The sequence below is a fragment of the Anolis sagrei genome, chromosome 2, assembly GCF_037176765.1.
Source record: "Anolis sagrei isolate rAnoSag1 chromosome 2, rAnoSag1.mat, whole genome shotgun sequence".
NCBI classification, from domain to species: Eukaryota; Metazoa; Chordata; class Lepidosauria; order Squamata; family Dactyloidae; genus Anolis; species Anolis sagrei.
In genome coordinates this window covers 202,474,501-202,500,402 of record NC_090022.1, presented here as the reverse complement: position 1 = coordinate 202,500,402, position 25,902 = coordinate 202,474,501, and positions in this window count along the sequence as shown.

Sequence of the window (25,902 nt, the reverse complement as noted above, 5' to 3'; positions counted from 1 at the left end):
GGGAATAAGAGTTTCCAGATCTCAGGGCTTGGCTCTGATGGCGCTTCTAAACAGGCTCTATATCCTAGGATCTGATACCAGGTTTCCCATTTATACCAGATTATGTGGCAGGGCGGACTCATATAATCTAGTTTAAAGCAGAAAACTTGGGATCAGATCCTAGGATATAGGACCTGTCTGGAAGGGCCCTTAGATGTCAGGAGCATTCCTAGGTGAGAGGTGAGATTTAAATTCTCACTTCTTTGATGTGTTCAGCTCCAGGTAAGAGAAGGGTGCCAAGCTCCAGCAGCAGATTCCTAAAATTCCAATTTTTAATTGATTTATTGCTGAGACATGTAAGACAATCCAGGAGGTCTGTGTATTTACTTAGCTTCCTCCTTCCTTCTCAATCATTGCACTCCCAGGGATCATCCTCTGCTCTGCTCTTGCTCTACATCCATTTTTCTGGTTAGAACCAAGCAGGCAAGATTAAACATTATTTGATTTCCTCGTTAAGTAAGAAGGGCCAATGCCCTCATTTTACCTTAACTGGGTGACCATTCTTTAGCTAAGGTTTTGTCCCAATTTCTAAACAGGAAAATATGGGAGTAGAATGACAATTCTATCCCCACCTTGCTAGTTGCACAAGCACACTGTTATGACCCTAGCAGATGTGACTGTGACAAAATGCCTTCAAATCCTCCAAGGTGGCAAAGTTTCCTTTCATCTGTTTGAAGCCTTTATTAAACAAGTTAAGATTAAGAACCACGTATTTACAGGTTTTCACATTATGTAATTGATTCCCTACTTTGATCTCTGCTATTCTCTTCAAACATTCTGTCATGTTATATATGGAAGAGGAGAAAACAGAAAGCCGTTATATTTGAGGCCAACAACAACAAACAAACAAACAACAGATTGGTAATAGATTTTCCTCACATCAGCCAAAGCCCAAACTATGTAATTCCTCCTGAAGACCCACCACACAGGTAGGGTGGGAGAAGACATTCATATCATTTGCCTAATCCTGATGTTGCCCCCAAGTTTACACCAACTAGTCACAGACCAGTTGGTCGGCCACTGTGTTGCTCCATTTTCTTCATTGCCTAGGCATACTATAGCTATTTCTTTTCTGTTTCATCACTGTGTGACATTCACTAAAACTAAGAAGACTGGATAAAAGTATTTGTCAGTTTCAGTACTCTTCACATCTATCCATTCAAAGACTGGAAAACACCTAACCATCCTCTACAAGTTGGTTTAGGTTTTTTCATTTAAGTTCTAACAGATTGATAGGGAAGAAGCTGCCTTCTGCCAATTTATTCTACTGATTTGTCTAGGATCATAGAATCCTGGAGTTGGAAGAGCTCAATGATCTTCAGACAGGAATTACATAGCTTGGGCTTTGAGGAAAGCTTCCATTGCTGATCTATCCCCCTCCTCCTCTTCCTTTTCAGATATAATGATCTGTTTTCTGCTCTTTCATGTCTAACATGAAAGAATGTTTGAACCTGTAAATAAATTGTTGGCGAATGATCAGGCCCCAAGTTATTATATTTTATTATATGTTTTAATGGTTTTTATATGGTATTGATTTTATAATGATTTTATAATGCTGTTTTAAATGTTTTAATTGTATTTTGTGGATTTTTATGGCATCAAATTGCTGCCAATTTGTAAGCCGCCTTGAGCCGCCTTCGGGCTTGATAAAGGCGGGATAGAAATATTGTAAATAAATACACAAATAAATTATGAGACGTGGTTCCACTGAGACATACAGAGAGTCCATGTTGCCGTTGTCCTATAGTAACCATTCATGAACTGCTTTGGATGTTACGCAACACACCACAGACTCTGGGAAACAATCTCTCAAATTATCATAAATCATCCTCAATTAACTGGGAGACAAAAGGGGAACACACAATGGGTTCTCATCAGAGCCTTTTGGGTCCTTTTCCTGTTTTGTCTGATATTATCTAGGAACATTTTCTCTCCTAAGGCCTAAGCCAGACCCACCCTTGTGATGCCCACTGAGATGGCCATCTCCCTAAAACACCCATTATTTATCTAGACTAACACCATTGTAACCACCAGGATATTAAGCCCATTATTGATTGCAACGCCGCATTACTTGTCTATTGCACACCAATAGCAGTGGATCAATAAACGCACATACTCTTCAAAATAGTCCATTGACAGTTTATTTAAGTTTCCCACCACAACAAAGACAAATCAGTGATGATGTCAGAGGGAATCCCAGGCCAAACCCAAAGTGGATCTCGGCCAGACACTTTCTAGACCAGTGGTTCTCAACCTTCCTAATGCCGTGACCCCTGAATACAGTTCTTCATGTTGTGGTGACCCCCAAACATAAAATTATTTTTGTTGCTACTTCATAACTGTAATTTTGTGACTGTTATGAATCATAATGTAAATATCTGATATGCAGGATGTATTTTCATTCACTGGACTAAATTTGGCACAAATGCCTGATGCGCCCAAATTTGAATACTGGTGGGGTTTGGGGGGATTGATTTTGTCATTTGGGAGTTGTAGTTGCTAGGATTTATAGTTCAATCAAAGAACTTTTTGAACTCCACCAACAATGGAATTGCAGCAAACTTGGCACACAGAACTCCCACACCAACAAAAAATACCAGAAGGGTTTGGTGGGCGTTGACCTTGAGTTTTGGAGTTGTAGTTCACCTACATCTAAAGAGCACTGTGGATTCAAACAATGATGGCTCTGGACCAAATTTGGCACGGATACTCAATATGCCCAAATGTGAACACTAGTGGAGTTTGGGGAAAATAGACTTGAAATTTGGGGGTTGTAGTTGCTAGGATTTATAGTTCACCTACAATCAAAGAGCATTATGAACCCCACCAACGATAGAATTGGGTCAGAGTTTCCACACAGAACCCCCATGACTAACAAAAAAATGTGGTTTCTGATTACCTTTGGTGGCCCCTCTGACTTCCCCTTGCGACCCCCCAGGGGTCCCAGCCCCCAGGTTGAGAAACACTGTTCTAGAGCAGTCAGAAGTTTGCACAGTAATCTTAAAGAGCTGTCAAATATAATAAATGTGCTCAGTATTCACAATTACGGTATGTCAGTTCTTTGGAGTATTATCTCCATTGACCCTCTCTGTCCATTGAGAATAAACCTCTGATTTTGTCTTCAACCTGTCTGTGTCTCATCTGGCCTTCTGGGAAGCTTGACACACTGGACTCACAGATCTTGCAGAAGCTGAAACCACAACAAAATGGTTCTTGATCTTAACTTGTTTAGTAAAGGCTTCAAACAGATTAAAGGAATCTTTGCCACATGTATTTTGGACTTGGGTGGTTGAAGGCATTTTGTCACAGTCGTGTTACATTAATTCTAAATGTAGATGAAACCTCAGATTCAAACAATGGCTTCAAACTACAAGAGAGGAGATTCCATCTAAACATGAGGAAGAACTTCCTGACTGTGGGAGCCGTTCAGCAGTGGAACTCTCTGCCCCGGAGCATGGTGGAGGCTCCTTCTTTGAAAGCTTTTAAACAGAGGCTGGATGGCCATCTGTCAGGGGTGATTTGAATGCAATATTCCTGCTTCTTGGCAGGGGGTTGGACTGGATGGCCCATGAGGTCTCTTCCAACTCTTTGATTCTATGATTCTATGACTCAAACTACTGTTAAGCCATAAAGCTCACTGGAGTAGGCAACCCAACCTTCCTCATAGGATTGTTGTGAATTGGGAAAGAAACTGTTTTCATCTTGTTTCTTGGAGGAAAGGTGAAGTTAAATTTTCGGAAATTAAAAATCATTATATTCAAAACAATATAAACCATTCAACGTAATAAAATCATCCTATCTGCCTGGCATGCAAATGTTATGCAAAATATAACCATTGTAATTTTCTTTCAGAAGATCAATGTGAGAAAAATCTAAATCAGTTTGCAGACAAAAAGCTAGAATAAGGCTACACCCAAAGAGAACGAATGATATGCAAATTATTTCCATGTAAGACTATTCTCAGAGAGACCTGGAAACTGCTTATATTACTTTATACTTGCACACATTTGCTGCATTTCTATAGATTACATATGCATGCATATATGTCTGTAATTATCCTGGTGTATTTGGCATTTAAATAAATTAGCTAGGAGAAATTATGTTCTACCATCTGCTACCTTACACTAACTCCCTGTAACTAAGAACGCAAAAAGCCCCAGAGAATAAGCGCGAGGTAGAGTAGATTCTCTTAAAATAATTGAACATAATTGTGCATTTAACAGTTTAATATAATACTCTTCCGCAGATGTGCAAATAATAGAAGAAGTTATTCACTACAAACCATATGTTGGAGCTAAGGCTGCATTAGAAAAGACCAATGGAATATGAGACCAGGCTGACTCAGAGAAATGGATCGGTAGTTATTAAAAGGCACCGTTGTAAAGTGTGACCTTAATTGCGGTCTCAAAAATAATTTCTTGCCGTTATTAAAAAAAAAGGATATATATTATTCTTTTGTGCCCTCTCATGGCCAATACTAGCAATGCAATCTACTTGTTTACAGGCTGCAATGCAGCAAATGCTTTCAAATGTAAAGCTTAAAACACACTGGCCATGGTTTCAACTTTGTGTTTCAGGATGCTCAGGATTTTTCAGAAGCTTGCCAAATATTCCTCCATAAGAAAATCAGCAGTTGGTGGACAAGGCTTTCTGGAAAACAGCAGAAGACTACCACAGTGATATCCCCTGCAGTCTGCAGTTTAGGATGCATCTAGATAGGATAAAAAGCCACAGGGAGGAGGGAGCAAGCTTGTTTTCTGCTTCCTTGGAGACTAGGACGTGGAACAATGGCTTCAAACTTCAAGAGAGGAGATTCCATCTGAACATGAGGAAGAACTTCCTGACTGTGAGAGCCGTTCAGCAGTGGAACTCTCTGCCCCGGAGTGTGGTGGAAGCTCCTTCTTTGGAAGCTTTTAAACAGAGGCTGGATGGCCATCTGTCAGGGGTGATTTGAATGCAACATTCCTGCTTCTTGGCAGGGGGTTGGACTGGATGGCCCATGAGGTCTCTTCCAACTCTTTGATTCTATGATTCTAAGGTCAGAAAATCCCAGATTTTGTTCTTGTCCTTTATGATGTTATCTTGAAGATCTATACCAGTGTGTCTCAAACTGGGGTCGGGACCCCTGGGGGGCTTCAGAGAGGTCACCAAAACCCATGTATTTCTGATGGTTTTAGGATTCCCTTTGGCAGAGAAGGCTGAAGATCACTCTGCCTGTTCTTTTCTTCCTTTTTGGAAACAGACGGCTAATCCTTCCACCAAAAGCCGTCCTCCTGCTGTGATTTGCCAGCCTTTCAGCCAAGGGGAGGGCTGTTTCTGAAACTCCAAATGGGGAGGGGAGAGCAGGCGTACTTGGCGCATGGCAGCTTGGTGCGCATGTGCGGGTGAGGGAGAGCGTGTGAGGCCGGAGTGAGGCTCACGCCAACAAGTCTCTTCAAGGCATGGGGGTTCTGCGTGGGAAGTTTGACCTAAGTCTATCAATTGTGAGATTCAGAATGCTCTTTGACTGCAAGTAAACTATAAATCCCAGTAACTATAACTCCCAAATGTTAAGGTCTATTTTCCCCAAACTCCACCAGTGTTCACATTTGGGCATATTTATTGTTTGTGCCAAGTTTGGTCCAGATCTATCATTGTTTGAGCCCACATTGCTCTCTAGATATAAGTGAACTACAACTCCAAAACTCAAAGTCAATGTTCACCAAACCCTTCCTGATGGTCATGGGAGTTCTGTGTGCCAAGTTTAGTTCAATTCTATGGTGGAGTTCAGAATGTTCTTTGAGTGTAAGTTAACTATAAATCCTAGCAACTACAACTCCCAAAGGAGAAAATCAATCCTGCCCCCCCCCCCCCATCCCGCCTGTATTCTAATTGGAAAGTATCAGGTATTTGTGCCAAATTTGGTCCAGTGAATGAAAATACATCCTGCATATCAGAGATATACATTACAATGCATAACAGTAGTAAAATTACAGTAGTAGCAACAAATATAATGTTATGGTTGGGGGTCACGAACTGTATTAAGGGGTTTCAGCATTTGAAAGATTGATAAGCATTGATCTATACACATTTTTTTCATCTCAGAATATTTTCTGATCAGAGCCTTTTTCTCCCAGCTCCACAAGCTGGTTTATTCAACAAAATCAGAAACAGCAGGAACAAAATCTGGGACTTTTCAGAAAGTCTAGATGTTCTCTTAGATACAAATGCCATAGCTTGGGAGCAGTCACCAAGAAGACCCTGAGTACTCCAGCTCTAAAGTCAGAACTTAGTACAGGTTGAGCGTACCTTTTCTGAAATTCCAAAATTGGAAACTTTCAAACATCCAAAAGTATCCACAAGACTGGATGAATAGTGACACTTTTGCTTTCAGATGGGTGGATGTTCACAAACTTTAAATCACAAAATTATTATTTTTTTAAATATTGCATAAGACTACCTTTGGGCTATATTGTGCTACCGGGCACAATTCAAAGTACTGGCTTTAGCCTATAAAGTCGTCTTTGAATTTGAGAAAGGCGGGATAGAAATATCATAAATAAATAAATAAATAAATAAAATATTCCAAAGACAAAAATAGCACTCTAGTTCTAGCATAATGTGTTCTAGTCCAGTGCTCCTCAAAGTGATGGCCTAGGACCCATGGGCTGCTGACCCATGATATGTTTCCAGGAAAGAAAGAAGCATGTATGAGCAATATGCACAAAAATCTTAGTGGTCTCTGGGACATTAGGGCCGGGGCCCTCAGAATTTTTAGGCAGAGGGCTGGTTCACGGTCCCTTGAACTGTTTGGGGGTGGGGGTATAGTTTTTTAAAAAGAACTAATTTCCACGCACCATGCACATATCTTATTTGTAGTGCAAAATAACATGAAATTACAGTACAATATTTAAAATGAAGAACCATTTGAACCCACATTAACTTACCAGTATTTCAATTGGATGTGTGGGGCTGCTTTTGGCTGAGTCAAGTTAATTAGAATTGCTGTTGTTGTTGTGTACCTTCAGGTAGTTTCAGACTTAGGGTGGCCCTAAGTCTAAAGTTTACATTGGGGGCTGGATAAATGACCTTGGAGGGCCGCATCTGGCCCATAGGCCTTAGTTTGGAGACTCCTGAATTAGGGGCCTTACTAAAATAGTAATGATCAGGAGTAAATCAATTTTATCTCTGTGATTATTATTATAAGAATTGTTGTTGGACTAATTCAGACCTTCAAATGTTTCCTTAATGCAACACCTAGCATTCTTCACCATTGTCTATCTATGTCTATGTCTATGTCTATCTATCTATCTCAGCCTGTCATTGAACATAGAGAAAACCAAAGTGCTGTTCCAGCAGACACCAGCCAACCCCTCTCCAATGCCAGTGATACAGCTTAATGGTGTAACATTAGAAAATGTTGATCATTTCCACTACCTTGGCAGCCACCTCTCCACCAAAGTCAACATTGACACTGAAATACAACACCGCCTGAGCTCTGCGAGTGCAGCATTTTTCCGAATGAAGCAGAGAGTGTTTGAGGACCGGGACATCTGTAGCGATACCAAGGTCTATAAAGCTATTGTCCTCCCAACCCTGCTATATGCCTGCGAAATGTGGACTGTTTACAGGCGTCACATGCAACTCCTGGAACGATTCCATCAGCGCTGCCTCTGGAAAATCCTGCAAATCTCTTGGGAAGACAGGCAGACAAACATCAGCGTGCTCGAAGAAGCAAAGACCACCAGCATCGAAGCAATGGTCCTCCGCCATCAACTCCTCTGGACCGGCCACGTTGTCCAGATGCCCGACCACCGACTCGCAAAGCAGTTGCTCTGCTCCGAACACAAGAATGGAAAACAGAATGTTGGTGGACAGGAAAAGAGATTTAAAGATGGGCTCAAAGCCAACCTTAAAAACTCTGGCATAGACACTGAGGACTGGGAAGCCCTGGCCCTTGAGCACTCCAGCTGGAGGTCAGCTGTGGCCAGCAGTGCTGCAGAATTTGAAGAGGCACAAATGGAGGGTGAAAGAGAGAAATGTGCCAAGAGGAAGGCGTGTCAAGCCAACCCCGACCGAGACCGAGCCACCTGGAAACCAATGCCCTCACTGTGGGAGAAGATGCAGGTCAAGAATTGGGCTCCACAGCCACCTACGTACCCATCCCCAGGACACCGAACTTGGAGGACCATCATCCTCGGACTACGAGGGATCGCCTGTCAGCTTGCAATACTCTGTAGTCTAACCACATCCAGGGTCTACGTGGTCCCCATTTCCCATTTAAACCATTCTGCAAGCCAGAATTTATTTTCTTACTTTTTGTTGTGATCTTGTGTTATATTGTTTTACTGTATTGTTGTGCATGGCCTCATGTAAGCCGCCCCGAGTCCTCTTGGGGAGATGGTGGCGGGGTATAAAGAAAGTATTATTATTGTTATTATTGTTGTTGTTGTTTTCCATGTTCAAAGTTTGGTGCTTCATCATATTCTTGGTGTGTTCTGGAATTTTTCTTCACTTTCTGGGCTTTAGCAAACATGACTTTTAACAGTGTGACTACGCAGTGTAAACAGGTTCTACCAATTTGTTAATTTCTTACAACCAGAGTGGTTAGCACAGAAAGCCCTGAATAGGTAATTGGAGGAAATAATTGCTCATTGTAAATGGTTGTGTAAAATCATTTCAGCTGGCTGTTCGGAGTTTCTTAAAGGCCTGGGAAAGTGAGGCATATGTGCAGAAAGAGCTTTAGCTGCTAATAGCAGGAACACAATGTCCTCTGCCGTAAATTGTGCCACTCCAGGCCATTGAGATAGGCAGTATTAGAACAAATGCGAACAGGCTGTACTCGAGTGACTTCAAGGCAATAACAGAAAAGGTGGAAGGCAAAAGACCCAGGTGGTTAAAGCAATCTGCACCATGTCCCAGTCCGTCAGAAGTCTACCTCAGTATGATTTAGTCATTGTTTTGGTCAGTGTGGTCTTGGGCTATTATTTCAATAACAGGATAATGTAGGATTATTTGTCTACATAAAGTAATTTGCTTTTCTGAAACAGAATGCCATTGGCTGGAGCCTGCTGGTACCTGAGGCCAGTATAATTATGCCTGCCTATGTGATGATGGCAAGATGTAGACATTATGGGCACATTCATCATGAAAGACGTCATGCACTGGCGAAATACATTGCTCAGAGGAAGGGATTTTGTCTGTCTTTCTTCACTGCACGCACTTTAAAAAGTGCAATCGCCATGAAAGGGCACTAAAAGCATTCAGGTCATAGTCTCAATCATAGAACCATAGAGATGGAAGGGCCAATAAGTCCAATCCCTGCCATGCAGTAATACACAATGCAAGCATTCCTAACAGATGACCATCAGACCTATCTGAAAACAGATGACTATCAGACCTATATAACTATATAACTCCTATATAGTCCAAGGCAGCATTTTTTACTGTTGAACAGCTCTTACCATCATCATACGGGGGAAAGGGGAGGAAAGTGTGGATAGCACTTTCCTCCCTGCAGTGGTGAAGGAAGCATCTTTCGGCTCTTCCACCCAACTTTGGGAGAAATGTGGTTGGGGTCTGCCATGCATGGTGTGATGGTGCACAGCAGTCCCATCCTTGCCATGCAACAAAATGGCAAAACAATACAAAATGCCCTGTCTGAGGATGTAGCAGGTCTTCCTCTGGAGCTCTACAATTTTATAAAAGGCATCCTATTATATGATTATGAATTTTAATGGTACCATGTAATTGACATGGATTATTAAGATTAAAAGAGGATAATTGAAGAATGATAATTTTTGAAAGCTAAGGGGGGCCCTGTGGGTTAAACCGCTGAGCTGCTGAACTTGCTGACCAAAAGACTGGTAGTTCAAATTCTGGGAGCAGATTGAGCTCCCTCTGTTAGCCCCAGCTTCTGCCAACCTAGCAGTTCAAAAACATGCAAATCAATAAGTACCGCTTCTGCGGGAAGGTAACAGCACTCCATGCAGTCAAACTGGCCACATGACCTTGAAAGTGTCTACGGACAACAACAGCACTTCTACTTAGAAATGGAGATGAGCACCACCACCCCTCCCCCTGAGGTGGACACGACTGGATTTAATGTCAGGGGAAACCTGCGAGTAAGAACTGTTGAAGAGTGGCATAGGCTGCCTGGAAGTGTGGTGGAGTGTCCTTCTCTGGAGACTTTTCTGCAGAGGCTGTCCATCAGGAGTGCTTTGATTGTGCCTTCTTGCATGATAAGAAGTTGGACTAGATGGCCCTTGGGGGTCTCTTCCAGCTCTAGGATTCTAGGATTCTATATCAGGAGTATGCAATACATGGTCTAATGGATACACTTTTTCTCTCGCGTCCACCATCTCATCCCGACCAAGGCCAACCCTTTTGGGATCCAAACATTTCCCATCTTTCCTTCACTTCCTGCCTCTGAAAGAGAAGAGAAAGGGGAGGAAAGGGCAGGGAGGGGACTTGGGGAAAAACCCCTCCCTCCTGGCCCATCCACCCCGCTCCGGTCTGCCATGCAGCCCCTAAGTTAGAAAGTTTGCCCATGCTTGATCTAGACCAAACTTGGTACACAGACCCATCATGATTCAACTCAAAATACTGGAGGGGCTTCAAGGGGGTGATATAGGATGCTATTTGGAGGCCAGCCTAACAATGATCTGGCCCAGCCTACCTGTCTGAACATATCTCTCCCTATGAACCACCTAGGAATTTAAGATCTTCTGGGGATGCCCTGCTCTTGATTCTGCCTTTGTCACAGGTGTGCCTGGCAAGGATGAGAGACAGGGCCTTCTCAGTGGTGGCTCCTCAGCTATGGAACTCCCTCCCTAGAGATATTAGATCAGCCCCCTCCCTTCTGACATTCCCAAAAAAAATTAAAACCTGGCTTTTTGAACAAGCCTTTGAAAACGCAGTGTGTTGCATGAATATGGAACCCAGGAAGGAATAAACATGGAAACGGCTTGACAATGTTTTTGGAAAATGAGCTAATAGGAAGTTACTGGTGTTTTATGCTTTTAATGCTTTTTATATGGTTTTTATAATGTGTGTTAATTGTTTTTAATTTTGTTTTCATTTTGTTTATGTTTATTGTGGCATCGAATCGTGCCAGTGTAAGCTGCCTTGAGTCACCTTCGGGTTGCGAAAGGCAGCATAGAAATGCAGTAATTAAATAAATAAATGAGTATTTCTCATAAAAAGCATTAGAAAATGCAAACTCGGGCAATGTTGGGTATCTATGGTATATATATACACACACACATTCTTAAAGATGTTTTTGAATCTACAGGCAATAGTTCGGTGACATTATCTTTCTGTTGTCTAGGCAACTGGCCGAGTGCCTTGGGATCAGGCAGGATGAAAGTCACAATACAATACAGCCAACAGTAATATTAATTCCCATCCGTAATAATATTTATAACAGAGTTTCAATTCCCTCTAAACAAATGGCTTGAATAAAATCAGAAATGCTGACCTAAACTAACGCAATAAGGGCACTTCTAACAGGCATCATTATGTTCTGTCACACATAGGCCAATTGAAAGCAACAGAGACAGACTCTTGATGTGCTGTATACGTTTGCAAACGCAGGTGCCGTTTCAGGCCATAAACCATTCCTTGGGTGTAATAACTTTGACAGGTAATGGAAAGGAATCATCATTTCCGTTGCATCGGCATATACCGGTGTTCCACCCATATGGCTTTGGTGGTATGATCTGTCTGTGTCTGTATGAAAAATGCCACTGACAAGGTGTCCTCTCTAAAAGGTAGTGAATTGTATTTATGTGGTCCTCCTGAGAGAGTCTACGTAGGGTGACACTTGGAGACACAGCAATTACACAGGGATCTTCAGAAAGTCAGGGCTGTCTGCTCTGGTTACATCCTGCACGAGGTGAGGTAGATGCTGATAGCCTCAAAAAGCTTCTGGGGCTAACTCTCCAAATTCCAGGCTCCAAGAGATTATTCTAGACAGACTTAAAATGCCAAACAGTTTTAACAGTTGAATAATGTTCTGCTTCAGCATATGTATTTATTCTGTGTTGCATAGCTAACTTCCCAAAACAGAGAACAAAAGTGATCGAAGTTTTGGCCTACAGCTTGGGCTAACTAAAACCAGTATAGCCAATAGTGAAGGATTATGGAAGATGTAGTCTGAACCAGCTAAAGAGCCATAATTTCCCCGTCCTGATTTAGACTGGTGAGGCCTGATACTAGAGTTGTGCGCAGAATGGTTTTCCTTGGTTTCATCCATTATTTTGTTACCTTTGGGAACACGTAACAAGAAGGAACCTCCTGATACAAAAATAGGCTTGACATGAAAGCGAGCAAGAGCTGATTCCGGCTCCTTGCCTGCTTTATGTGAGCATTTGGTGCTCCATACCGCCTTGTTTTGGAAAGTGCATGTGTATGTGGTATTATATATTTATATTACATGTAATATTACTAACAATATTACAGTATAATTGATATAGTGCAATATAGCAATATTTAAAACTGATATTGTACTATGTTAATAATATATTGTATGTATATATACCTTGTAAGCCGCTCTGAGTCCCCTTCGGGGTGAGAAGGGCAGCATATAAATGTCGTAAATAAATAAATAAATAAAATATACAGACCCAGAAAGCACCCATGCTTGACCGTAGCCAAGCATCTCCTCTAGAGTAAGAATGAGAATTTGACTGTTGCCTCCTTGCCTTGTAAAGAGAGTGCGGTGTGTATAACCTGCAGGCCCAGAAAGCACACGCACCTGCCTGCAACCAAGTGGCTCCTCTAGAGTGAGAATGAGAACTTGACTTCTTGTCTTGGAAAGAGAAAGTGTGCGTGTGTAGCATGCAGGCCCAGAAAACACCCATGCCTGCCTGCAGCCGAGTGCCTCTTCTCTAGAGTAGAAATAGGTAAGAAGCCTTAATGAGTGTACCTTGCTGCAGCTGAGTGCCTCTCCTCTAGAGTAAAACAGCTCCAATGCTTAAAATGACAGGAAGGGAATCCACCCCCCACCCCCCGCCCACCCCAATAATGGACTGATAGGAAACAGATCTTTCAGCACCCCAGAACGAAAACAGATATCTGCCCTCCTGATTTTGGGAGGCTCCCAAGAAACGGATTGTGGCCCCTACCAAACGTCGGGACACAAAACAGGTCAAGGATTATCCTGAAAGCACAACTCTACCTGATACAAAACAACGTTTCCCAAATCTGACCTAGCAAAACATTGCAGGAGCTGCTTGCTTCTCCTTTTTATATTTTATTCCAGGTTTTACATAGGGTTCTCAGGTCTTGGGGTATGGATGGCTCGAATATGCCATTAATTATTTATTTATTTACTATATTTGTATACTGCCCTTCTCAGCCTACAAGCGAGTCAAGGCAGTTTACAGCCAACAACAATTCAATGCCCACAATACCATAAAATACAATTAAAACATTAACATATAATACAAAACTAATCGTATATGTATTTTAACTTATTGTTTGTAGATGTTGTTTTTAAATGTTATTTATTGCTTGCATTGAATTATTTGCTGTTAGAAATTTTGAGTCCCTCCATGGAGGTAGAGAAGAACAGGATATAAAAGTTCTAAATAAATAATAAATAAAACTCCTGTAAGCAATCTGGCTGCTGTCCATTGGACCATAGAGTGTGTTGGAGTAGCCTATACGGGATGTAACCAGAGCATCGACTACTTTAAACTGATGAAACTTATATTCATCAGTTAAAAAAAATAAATGTCCAAGCTCTGTTTCATATGGAGACAAAAGTGATAGAGGGCATTTCAGTACAGCTTCCATCCATCCCATCTGCCCAATTGATAGATGGTTGTCTGGTAGATTGGTAGACGGTTTTTGGCTGATAATTTTTTTTCTCTTAACCTAAAAGATTCCTGTGTGAGGGCAGATAGTAGTGCCATCACTTTGACTTGACTTCATGATATTGTTAGCATGTAATGGCCTAGCAGTTTTAAATACTGGTAGCCACATATTTTGTTCATTGTTTAAAAAAACCCTAAAATCATAACACTAAACAAAAACAAGGGAGCTCCAGACAAGAAACAATGAGGGACAGCTAATCACCTTTCAACAAAGGATTTCCCCAGGCAGTAGAAGCCACACCTTGAAAACTGCAAACTGCTAGGCCATTAAATGCTAATCAAGGCAGCCAATTGAAACATTCACACCTACCTCCAGCAGACAAGAATTTTTTGTCCCATCCTGGGCATTCCACAGATATATAAACCCCATTTTCCTAGTTTCCAACAGACCTCACAACCTCTGAGGATGCCTGCCATAGATGTGAAATGGCAGGGAGAAGCTTTGAGGAAAAGAGACAAAGAGAGGTCCTGAGGTCTGAAAAGCAGGGTTTATTCTCGGTTGGCACCAACCGGATATGGACCCTCCTGGTAAGCCAGGAAAATAGGGTACAGAACAAAGAAAAGGCTTGGTTTATATACCCTTTAAAATAATATGCATGCATCATACAGGCATCACAATGTGCGTCACAAAATTCTACGTTTACATTGACTTCAATGGCATATTTCAATCTCAACACCTGTCAATCTTCATTTTGAGCATCCTTATCTGAGGAGGTGCTCTTAATGAGGACCATCGCCAGAATGTCTACTAGACCCGATAGCAAGAGCTTCCATCCATCTTAAGATAAGTTCTTCCTGAAGCCTCTTGATGGCCAACTCATTAATCTTACGATAAGGTGCCTGGTACCAGAATGGAATCTCTAGACATTCCTTTCTTTAGACCCTGGCCTCTAATTTTTTCAGCTTTTAAGAAGCCAAGTGAAGTGAAGGTCATGCATACATTTCTCTTTGTGATTTCATATATTTTCTAACTCCTGTTTCTAATATGGTTACATCAAATATATTTTCTAATATGTGTATTATGTATTTTCATCATGCTTTCATCAGATGCAGGCGAAACGACAGGAGAGAATGCTTTGGGAACATGGCCATACAGCCTGAAAAATGTACAGCAACCCAGTGAACAGATTAAAACATAAAATGCATTGTTCCATTCGTCCAAGATCCTTGTTCATAATCCATATTCAAACCATGTCAAAGCCCGTAGTCACTTATTCTTCAAATGCTTGTGTGCAAAGCCATGTCTTTAACTTTTTTTAAAAAAACTAGAAGGGATGAGGCCAGCCTAATGTCACTGGGGAGGGAGTTCCACAGCTGAGGGGCCACGGCTGAAAAGGCTCTGACTCTCATCCCTACTAACCATGCTTGCGAAGAGCATGGGACTGAGAGCAGAGCCTCCCCAGACGATCTTAAAGTTCTAGTAGACTCATAAGAGGTTGGAGCTACCGCAGTTAACATATTGTATTGTTATAACTGTGTAGTTCAAATATACACTTGTTTCTCTTTTTGTAATGGAACCTGAAATGGGTTTCGCAGCCCTCTGTGTGTGTATTTGAGGAGAGAAAGCTGTGAGGAGAGGCCTGGCACAACAAAGAATACACACTGTGCTAGAAAGCTTTTTTTATTAAAGAAAACCAACTTCTGCATTGCTTCCACTATCTGGCTAAAAATCTTGTCCCTCCTTAGCTTCTAAACAGACAACAGCTTTTTTATTTTTTGAGTTCAAAGGCTTGTCTTCCTTTTTCATAATGGGAAAAGTCTCTCAAAGATATCAGTCTTGCCTTAATACTTGTTAGTGCTATGAAGCCATTACCGCTTCCCTGTTATCTCTGCAAACGTATGACTTTCCATCTTGTCTAATAAGCTGTACATTTGACTTCCACTATGGGAGTAGTTGACAAGGAAGCAAGTGGCAAGCTTTGTTGGGGGGGGGGGTATACATTTTCACTATAGAGAGACAGAATAGAGAGGGTGAATATCCTCTAAAAAGCCAGCTTCAGCTGGTGAGTGCATTTGTGAATCACTTTCAACGTTTGCACAGCTCTTTTTAAGGCAGGTTTAAGAAGGTCAGGAGAAAGTCAGAGCTAACTAAATGCCTCCAACGGAATCAGGAAATAATGACATATAGGGATGGGAAAACAAAATGGAATTAACAGACAGTTGGTCTCGGGTTACTGGAGTGAAGTCAGCAATCATCAGAACTTTTATTTAATCCTTTGGTTTTGTGATAGCACTTCCAGAGCCTGTGTAGAATTTGATTGAAGTGGTGAGAGAAAGGCAACACTTTAAAGACACACTTTGAACACCCCAAATTCATCTAATTTTTTGGTATGTAAGCCCAGTTGGGCCTCGGCAGTAATTGGAAGGAAACTCCTAGAGAAGAATATGGGTCTCCATGTAGGACTAGGGGCCCATCCAGACAGTACCTTTATCCCAGGAGCTCCCACAACAATCAGGAGGGTGTCCAGCTGCCGTTCTCTGTATACTCGGAAGTAATCACTACAAAAGGTAAAAAATGCAGGATTTCCATGTGCTGAAATATTGCATATTTTTAGCTGAATATCCAGATATTTGCATGCCTGTATGTCCCCTGCAATCAGAAATCTCGGGATTTTTTTATCTGGGTTTGTTCCTGGATTTTTGATACTTGTTCTTGATTGGTCAGTTCAGTGTATGGAGAATGGGGAATGTCACCTACCTAATTTGTTCTTCAAAACTACGTAAAACAAAACTTTAGATATGCGCCTACATTATAAAAAAAATTCTGATTCATACAATGGGTTTTATTAAGTTTTGAAAAAAGGAAGTTATGCTGCCTCACCCTGTAGTTTACTGGTGCTTCCAAAATTATTAACTCCATTAATACATCCTTCCATTCTTCCATTCATTCCCACACATCATATTAAATTCACATTTATCAAATCTGCACATTGAATTTCTCATTACACACTTGAGTAGAAGGCAAAAACTTTGTCTTGGGAAGAGGAACGTCATCATTCTTCTGTTTAATAAAGTTTGTGGCAGAAAAATGAAATTCCTGGGGTGCAACAAATACTTTCACAGTAATTAGTACACAATGAAACAGGAACAGACACTTTCAAACCAGGAACAGAATGCCATCATTACTCAGTTGGGGAAATTGGTCCTCCAGAAGTTTGGATGATTATGGACTTTATTGTATTAAGCAAAAAAAAATTCAGACTGCTGCATTTCACAGAGAGTAAAACAGTTCCAAAATATTCCTGTTTAAAGCTGAAATGACACCTTCCCACCAACCAGGTTCAAAATAACTGGGACAATATTTTAACCTATTGAAATTTTCTATTGGCTGGTGAACACTTTTCTATTCCGTCAGCTGAGCTCTTTTGATATATAGTCAGAGATTTTAAAATGCATGTGCTCGATTTGTAATATGTGAACACTTATTTATTATTAATATGGAGTTTTAAAATTGTCTTAATTGGTATTTAATAGAATAAATAATGTATGCTATTTATAATATGCTTAATTTATTTATTTTTAATTGGAAGCTTTTAAATTATTTTTAAAGTTATGTTAGGAACACCTTGTATCCAAATCCTGGTAGAAAAGTGGGGTAATAATAATAATAATAATAATAATAATACACTTTATTTATATTTTGCTCTATTTTCCCGAGGGGACTCAGAGCAGATTACAGTGTACACATATATAGGAAAACATTCCATGCCTTTTATACAGAGACAAATACACAGACAAAGGCAAGGCTTCCCCTTTTCATCTTTGGCATCTGGAGGTGGTGTTCAACCCCAGCCATGGGGAGGTGCTCATGTACCATTTCCATGCCGAGGAGACTGTTGTCCATAGACACCTCCTGGTCGTGTTGCCAGCATGGCTGCATAAAGCGCCTTTTACCTTCCCGCCAAGGCAGTACCTAGTGATATACTCATATTTTGCATGTTTTTGAACTGCTACATTGGCAGGAGCTAGGGCTAGCAATGGGAGCTCATCCCAACCCGCGGCTTCGAACTGCCAGCCTTCAGCTCAGCAAGTTTTCTGCAGCTAGTGGTTTAACCCACTGAACTACCACGGGTATACATCAAAATGAATAAATAGCTTCCTTCTTTACCTCCAAATTCATGCCATGTTGTGACAGCTGGGGGCAATCCCTAAAACAAGGCCAGTCCTTTTTAAAAATTCCCTCACCCTTTGGACTAAAAACCAAAGCAGAACCCAAGTTACTGCCCTATCAGTATTAGTGTTTATTAGGACCAAGAGAATTGCTCACATGTGGCATCATTCCTGTCTAGCCTGTTGTGGAAAAGAAAAACATTAATTTCCATCATGTACTGGAAGAGGACTGCTTCTGTAAGACCTTATTAAGTGAAGGGGCAATTTCACATTAAACCATGACAGCACTTTGACTTTCATTGTCATAGTTTCATCCTGTGGGATCCTGTGATTTCCAGTTTAGAGAGGAATATCTGGATTAGAGAGGTCTTACACCTCTCCAAACTTCAAACCATAGAATCCATCCACAGCTATTAAAGTGGAATCATAGTATGTACTATAAATTGTGTTACTGGGAAAGGATGGACACAGGATTTTTAAACTATTGACAAAAATAAATGAATTTAGCAGTTCAACACGCACAAAATTAAATTTATTTGAGCTTGGCTTTTTTGCAAGACCTAACAATATACCCACCAAGATGATCAGCTGGCATGAGGTGTGGGAGAGATAATTGTAGATCCTTTTTTGGAATATGCTTAACCAGAATCCCCCAGCCACATGATCACCAGGACCAGGTTAAAAGAAGTTGTAACTGAATAATGAGGTCCACTCATACATGACTGACTAATAAGCCTCTAAGTTATGTACTAAATAAGGTCACTGCTGTCTATAAAACACACTGCAAATCTTCATATAACTCAGTTCAGACATTAATTGCAGTTTTACCCAATTTAGAATGTGAAGGGGGCAGTTCTACAACTGCTCCCTGTGTTTTACAGTATAATATATAGTTGAAGCAATCCTAGGAGTAGGTCAAGGAACTGAGTTACTACCTACAATGCAAATGAAATGATAACATGATGATGCAACTATCAGTTTTAATATGATATGTAGCAGATTTGCATAAAGGAAGCTGATGGAAACTGGAAAAAACTTATTATACTTCTGTTTTCCTTTGTGAGCATCATTCTAGCGACTGTTGCACTTGACCATTTCATAAGAAGATGTGATTCACTAGAAAAGATAAAATAATAAGGTAGAAATAAGGTAGTAGGAAGAGAAGAAGACCACATTCCAAACGAATTCAATCAAGGGAGCTACAGCCTGATTCTGCAAGACCTGAGCAAAGCTGTTGACAATAGGCAACTTGGAAGTCTCTCATTCCGAGGGTCACCACAAGCCAAAAACAACTTGATGGTGGTTAAGAACAATTGCAGTGTAACTCAAATTGTGGCATCAAAATTGTACGAAATAAGATCTGATTGTTTTATTGAAAGCCTATGTTAATATGATAACAAGAGGAGAGTGCTGGTGTCAAAATTAATTATGTGCATTGATAAAAAGGATTCTTGGGTTGTTTTTTTTAAAAAATCACTCAAGAACAAATGAATTTCGGAAACACACTGTTCTGAAAAGATCGGTCCTCTCTTAAATTCAATTACACTGGAACCTCCTGTGCTTTCTATCCCTGCAGTCCCACTTAATCATTAATTACAGTGTCTTTTATTGTCTCCCATGTTGATTGCATGTCTGATATCACAAATTGCTTAGCAAGTTGACTTAACACCTTTGCTAATTACTCTGTGGTGCTAAGCTTTAATTTTCTTTTCTTTATTCCTCCTTTTTCCAAACATGGGAGTTTTGAACTGTTTGTTTAAGAAAGCCCCTTTATATGCCTTGTTCTATTATCTGTAGCATCTGTACCTAAAAGCACAAAAAGAAACAGGGAAATTTGCATCTGGAATTTCTTCTGTGAATTGTTTAGGGAGTAACAAAGCCCCTCCACAACACTGAGGAGTTGCTTGAAGAACCGCTTTTGATTTTTTGACTCTGGAAATACCAAACATAATATGGTCATGTCCTGTGACATTTTGCGTTTTGCATATAAAAGCATATAAAAACTAGTTTGTTGTTGTTGTTGCAGTACTTGTAATACTATCCAATCATCTTGTTGTAGGCAGCCCTACTAGTCATTCATCTATTTCCAAGCACAATTCAAAGTGCATAGTCCTACATGATACAGGTCCAAATTATCCAAAAGATCATTTTCTCCCATATGAACTTGTTCACATTTTGAGATCTTTTGAGGAGACACATCTCTCAGTTCTACCACCCTCATAAAAATATGTGGTGGGAACATGGTGTTGAAAACCACAGCCCCAAAATGAACCCTGGAATTTGAGCTCCATAGATGCCAGCAATGAAGTCCACAATGACCATTTCCTCAGTTTCTGGTGACTTCCCAATGCACTCACCAAAAGATGCACAAGCACCACATATATACCCTAAATGTTAGGTAATACCTCGACATTTACTTTAAGGAAACCCCTACTTCCCTCATTACTTCCCCCTTTCCCTCCTTCTCTCGTTACTTCTTGACTGTCCCATTTAATATTGTATTCATATCTTACATAGAAAGAAGGAAAGGAAGAAGGAATGAAGGAAGGGGGGACAGAAAGGAAGGAAAAAGGAAGGGAGTGAGGGAAGGAGGGAAAGAAGGGAAGGAAGGAAAAGAAAGAAGGAGGGACAGGAAGGAAGGAAGGAAGGAAGGAAGGGAAGGAGGGAAAGGAAAGAGGGAAAGGAAGGAGGGGAAAGAAAAAAGGAGGGAGGGAAGGAAATGAAGGGGAAGGAAATAAAGAAAGGGAAAGAAGGAGGAAAGGAAGGGAGGGAGGGAAAGAAGGAAAGGAAGAAGGAAAGAGGGACAGGAAGGAAGGGAAGGAGGGAAAGAAGGAAAGGAAGGAGAAAGAAGGAAGAAAAGGAAAGAAAGGGAGGAAGGAAGGAATGAGAGGGAGGAAAAAGAGAAGGGAGTGAGGGAGAGAAGGAAGGTCCTTCACTCAAGCACCGTCGACCTTCCTCGCCTCCTCCTCTTCCCCTTCTTCCTTGCCTGGGGGCTCTGCTGCTGCTGCTGCCACTCATCCGCCCCTTCCTCTTCCAACAGGGGAAGGAGGAGGACACCCCCCTACTGACATCGCAGAGAAAGAGAAGGGGCTTCATGCGGCAAGCCTCCACCTCCACTCTCGCTTTTATGTGTGTGTGTGACCGTGCATGCGCACCTGGCTTTAACGGCCGTCTGTTTCCCAGCGAGGAGGAGGGGGTGTGGCCATGGGTCTCTTTGCGGACATGTAGTTTCTCCTTTGTGGACATGCAGTTTAGAACTCCTTTCTGCTTTTTGTTTTTGTTGTTGTTGTTTTTTTTAGTGAAGGACATACATTGGGTTGATAAGTGTATCATGTCCAAAATTGGTGGCAATTCCCACAGTGGTTTTTGAGTTCTGTTAATCCCACAAACGAACATTACATTTTTATTTATATAGATATTACATGTAATATGAAATATATAATTATAATATTGTATTATTATTAGTTTTATATTGCATTACATTATAATATTATAAATATATGTAGATACAATATATTATGTTATGTTATATTATATTATATTATATTATTAGCATAGCACAGGAGACAAGGTGGAACTGTCTTCCTGGTCTCCTCTCTCTTCACTCTGGCCCAGAGGAGAGGGGCTCCCAGCTGATGGTCCAGAGCCCAGAGGGGCTCCCAGCTGATGACTCTGGCCCAGAGCAGCAGATGGTAGTGGGGGGAGGGGGCTCCCAGCTGATTGCATAGTCAGGAGACAAGGTGGAAATGTCTTCCTGGTCCCCTCTCTCTTCACTCTGGCTTACTCTGGAGTAAGGCTTACCAGCCAGCCAAACTAATTTCTGTACAAGAGAGAATTACAGTCAGCCCTCCACATCCATGGATTCTGTCTCCACTGATTTAACCACCCATGATTTTAAAATATTTTTAATCCTAAAAATCAAACCTTTATTCTACCATTTTATTTAAGGGGCATCATTTTACTATAATATATAGTGAGACTTGAGCATCCAAGAATTTTGGTATCCATGGGGGATTCTAGAACAAACCAGCTATGAGAGCCATGAGAATATGACAACACATGGATTCATTTTGTCTCACACAAAATAATGCTTTATATCAAAAATGAAAAGTGGATCTTTCAGGTGGATGAAAAGATATTTAAAATGTGAAGAAGGGTCATGGGGAAAAAATATCTGAAGTCTGAAATGTCATTAATAGATGGAGAGAATCTGTGATCAAAGATGTGCCAGCACTCCAGGAAAGGAGAACAGGCTGAGTAAAGGGCTGCCGTTGAGAGCAATTTTGAGTGCCTGGAATCAGCAAAATGTTCAACTTTCAGGACTCTGCACTGGCAGTAATTAAGTGTAGGAGACCTGTTTCATTTTTGAACAGGGCAAATGTTAAAGTAATGAACAGGAAGAATAAACAGAAAAGTATGGCAGCATACCTATTGTGTGAGGAGAAGCACCATTGTTAATTAATCTGCATCAGGCTATATCAACTGAAAGTGTTTTGAGTTAGTACTAAGAATATATAAAAAATATTAGATTATTCTTCCACCGCAGGCTTTTACACACACACACACGCACACACATTGTTTCTCTAGATTTTGATATGTACCTTTAACACAGGCATATTAAATTGCATATAAAATGGAATCATTGAATGATTAATCAATCTTGAGAAGATGGTACTTTTTCTTTAAAATTGGTTGCTTTGGTGTGATCCAGTAGAAGTATTTTAGTCTCAATTCTAAACGAGATATCCAAGGTGGATAACTTATTTTGTGAAACCTTTGAATCCAAAGCAGATGCATCACCCTACTAACACAGAACCTATCAGCTGCCATTGGCATGCATATGAGCAGGGCTGCAGCCAGGGGGGCGGTTTAGGGGTTCAACCCCCCCCCCACTCGAAATCCAAATCCCCATGCTAGGTCTATGAGAAGCAAAAATTACATTGATTTAATTAAGTCTATATAAAATATAGAATGAACCATACTATTTAAATTTTATGGAACTAGAGAGAAAAATCATATGTGATGGGCGTTAGGGAAGTTAGGTTGTTGTAGGTTTTTTCGGGCTATATGGCCATGTTCGGGCTATATGGGGATCCTCTCGCTTCTGAAGGAGTCTACTGTATATCATGCAGATGTGGACAAGTTTACACAGGGACGACCAAATGCAGCATTGCCCAAACACGAATCAAGGAACATGAAAGGCACTGCAGACTACTTCAACCAGAGAAGTCAACGATAGCAGAGTACCTGATGAACTAACCTGGACACAGCATATTATTTGAGAACACAGAAATGCTGGACCATTCTAACAACCACCATGTCAGACTACACAGAGAAGCCATTGAAATCCACAAGCATGTGGACAATTTCAACAGAAAGGAGGATATCATGAAAATGAACAAAATCTGGCTACCAGTATTAAAAAAAAACTCTAAAATTACAACAGCAAAACAAAAGAGGAAAAACAATCAGGGACATCTAATCACCTCTCAACAAAAGATTGCCCCAGGCACTGCCAGGCCATCAAATGCTAATCAAGGTGGTCAGTTGAAACATTCACACCTAGCTCCAGCAGACAAGAGTCCTTTGTCCCACCCTGGTCATTCCACAGATATAATCCCATTTTCCTAGTTCCAACAAACCTCACTACCTCTGAAGATGCTTGCCATAGATGCAGGCGAAACATCAGGAGAGAATGCCTCTAGAACATGGCCATATAGCCCGAAAAAACCTACAACAATCCAGTGATTCCAGCCATGAAAGCCTTCGACAATACATTAGGGAAGTTCCCAAAAGATCTGTGGCAACCTTTGCAACATCTTTACATATCTGAGGAACTATTGGCAAGGTTATTGGTAAGATTACAAGGCTCGTAGCTCTCGCAGGGAATTTTCTTCGGGGAAGTTGGTATCACTGTCAAGTAGTGGGAAGCCAGCAGAAGCAGACAAGCAGTACCAGTCGTCAGTAGCTCATTGACTGGCATTGTTGTGAAGGCTAGAGATGAGTGTCTTCATTCCGTTTTCCTCCAAGTGCAAAGTTTGTGTTGTAATACACTACCTAAATGCTATGGGCATGAATGCCACTGCGATTCATTGCAAAATCATTTCAGTTTATGGAGACAATATAATGTCAAGACAGCATGTGACAAAATGGGTACGGAATATATTGTAAGACCATGAAGAAACTTCATAAAGCCATACAAAACAAACGCCGTGGGATGCTGATGGCGGGGGTGTCTCCTTCATGACAATGCACGTCCGCATACTACTCATGCAACACAAAGTAGTTGACTTTATTTGGTTGGGATATTTTAAGATACCCCTCTCACAGCCCTAATCTCGCACCCATCTGTTCACTAAATTGAAGAAAAACCTAGGTGGAAAACACTTTTCTGATGATGACGAGATGAAAATCAAAGTGACAAACTGGCTGAAAAAGGTGGAGAGAAACTTCTATGGCACAGACATCAAGAACTCATCCCACGGATGACAAAATGTATTGAACTGAATGGTGATTATGTGGAAAAATAATGTAATGCCTATGCTACAACCATATAAGTATTATTAAAACATATTCATTTTTTGTATGTAAAAAAAACTTGTAACCTAACGCTTGTATGTTGTATTTTCACTGGTAAATAAATGTAGGTCAGGCAGCAATGGAAAGAATATTACCATTCTTCCTTTCCCAGCTGAATTACGGGTTTCCTGATAAAGGGAAATCCAGTAAGGGAAAATATGTTAAAAATAGAGAATTTTGTGCGGTTTTTGTCTGTTATTTGCATAGTGTTTGGGAAGCTAACACATTTACCACTGCCTACCATTTCAAAATAAATTTGGTTTTCAATTTATTTTAATTTTTACAATATAATCTCAGTTTGCACAGACATTCCAACTCAATGGCAGCTCATACATGCAATTTCACAGAGTGATTTACAGTGTACTATTCCCTAATTCACTCCAAATAAAAAATAAGAAGTCATCTGCGCTTCCCGATAGACAATTGTTACTGGAAGTGGAAGAAGAATGAAATATGATGTTGAAAACCACCAAAACCAATTAGGGAAGATGATTACAACATTGCCTCCTCATATGAGCTAAATTTGTTCTTAACAACTGTAACTAATGTGGTAGATAATGAAAGTAATATTATGTATACTCATACATGTTTTTATTTAATGGTGAAAGCATAAATTTCCAGACTAACTAATGTAATAAGTGTTTCCAGTAACAATATAAGGATTTATTTTGTAGCTATAGAACTGTCATGATACAAGGCTTTATGAACAATTAAGTTTTTAGGAACCGGAAAGCACTATGTCCATCAACACACTTGTTCAGATTATTGCACACATTCTGACTTCCATTAACACTGAAAGTGTCTATGCAGGGATAAAGAACCCCTGGCTAACCTGAAAACATCTGGAAAGCCACCAGTTCTCCACCTTGGCCTGGAATTCCACACAAATGTAGGATGCATGTAATAAAATGAGCATGGACATGATGCCTCAAATCTCACATCATCCTTGATTATTGGTGGTGGGTGGGTGGGGCTGAATTTCCCTGTCCTTGGTGATAACGGTTTATGGTCACAACAAGAACTTGCAAATAGTACACAGAATTGTGCTCCATGGGTACAGTGAATGAAACCATATAGCTTAGGTAGATAGAGAAGGTCTAAAGTCCCCCTTGCAGAGGCTTCATATCAAAGATAATATAGGTTGTTTAGCCTAAGCGCTTGGTTAAATAAGCAGGAGCAGCCAAATGTATACATTCTTGACAGCAGTTTTACTCTAATAGCACCTACCTATTACTTTAAGGATTGGTCTCGGAACCTTCTACCTATCCTTGTTAAGTAGCTGGCCAGAAGTCACATCTTAGAATGACATCTCCAG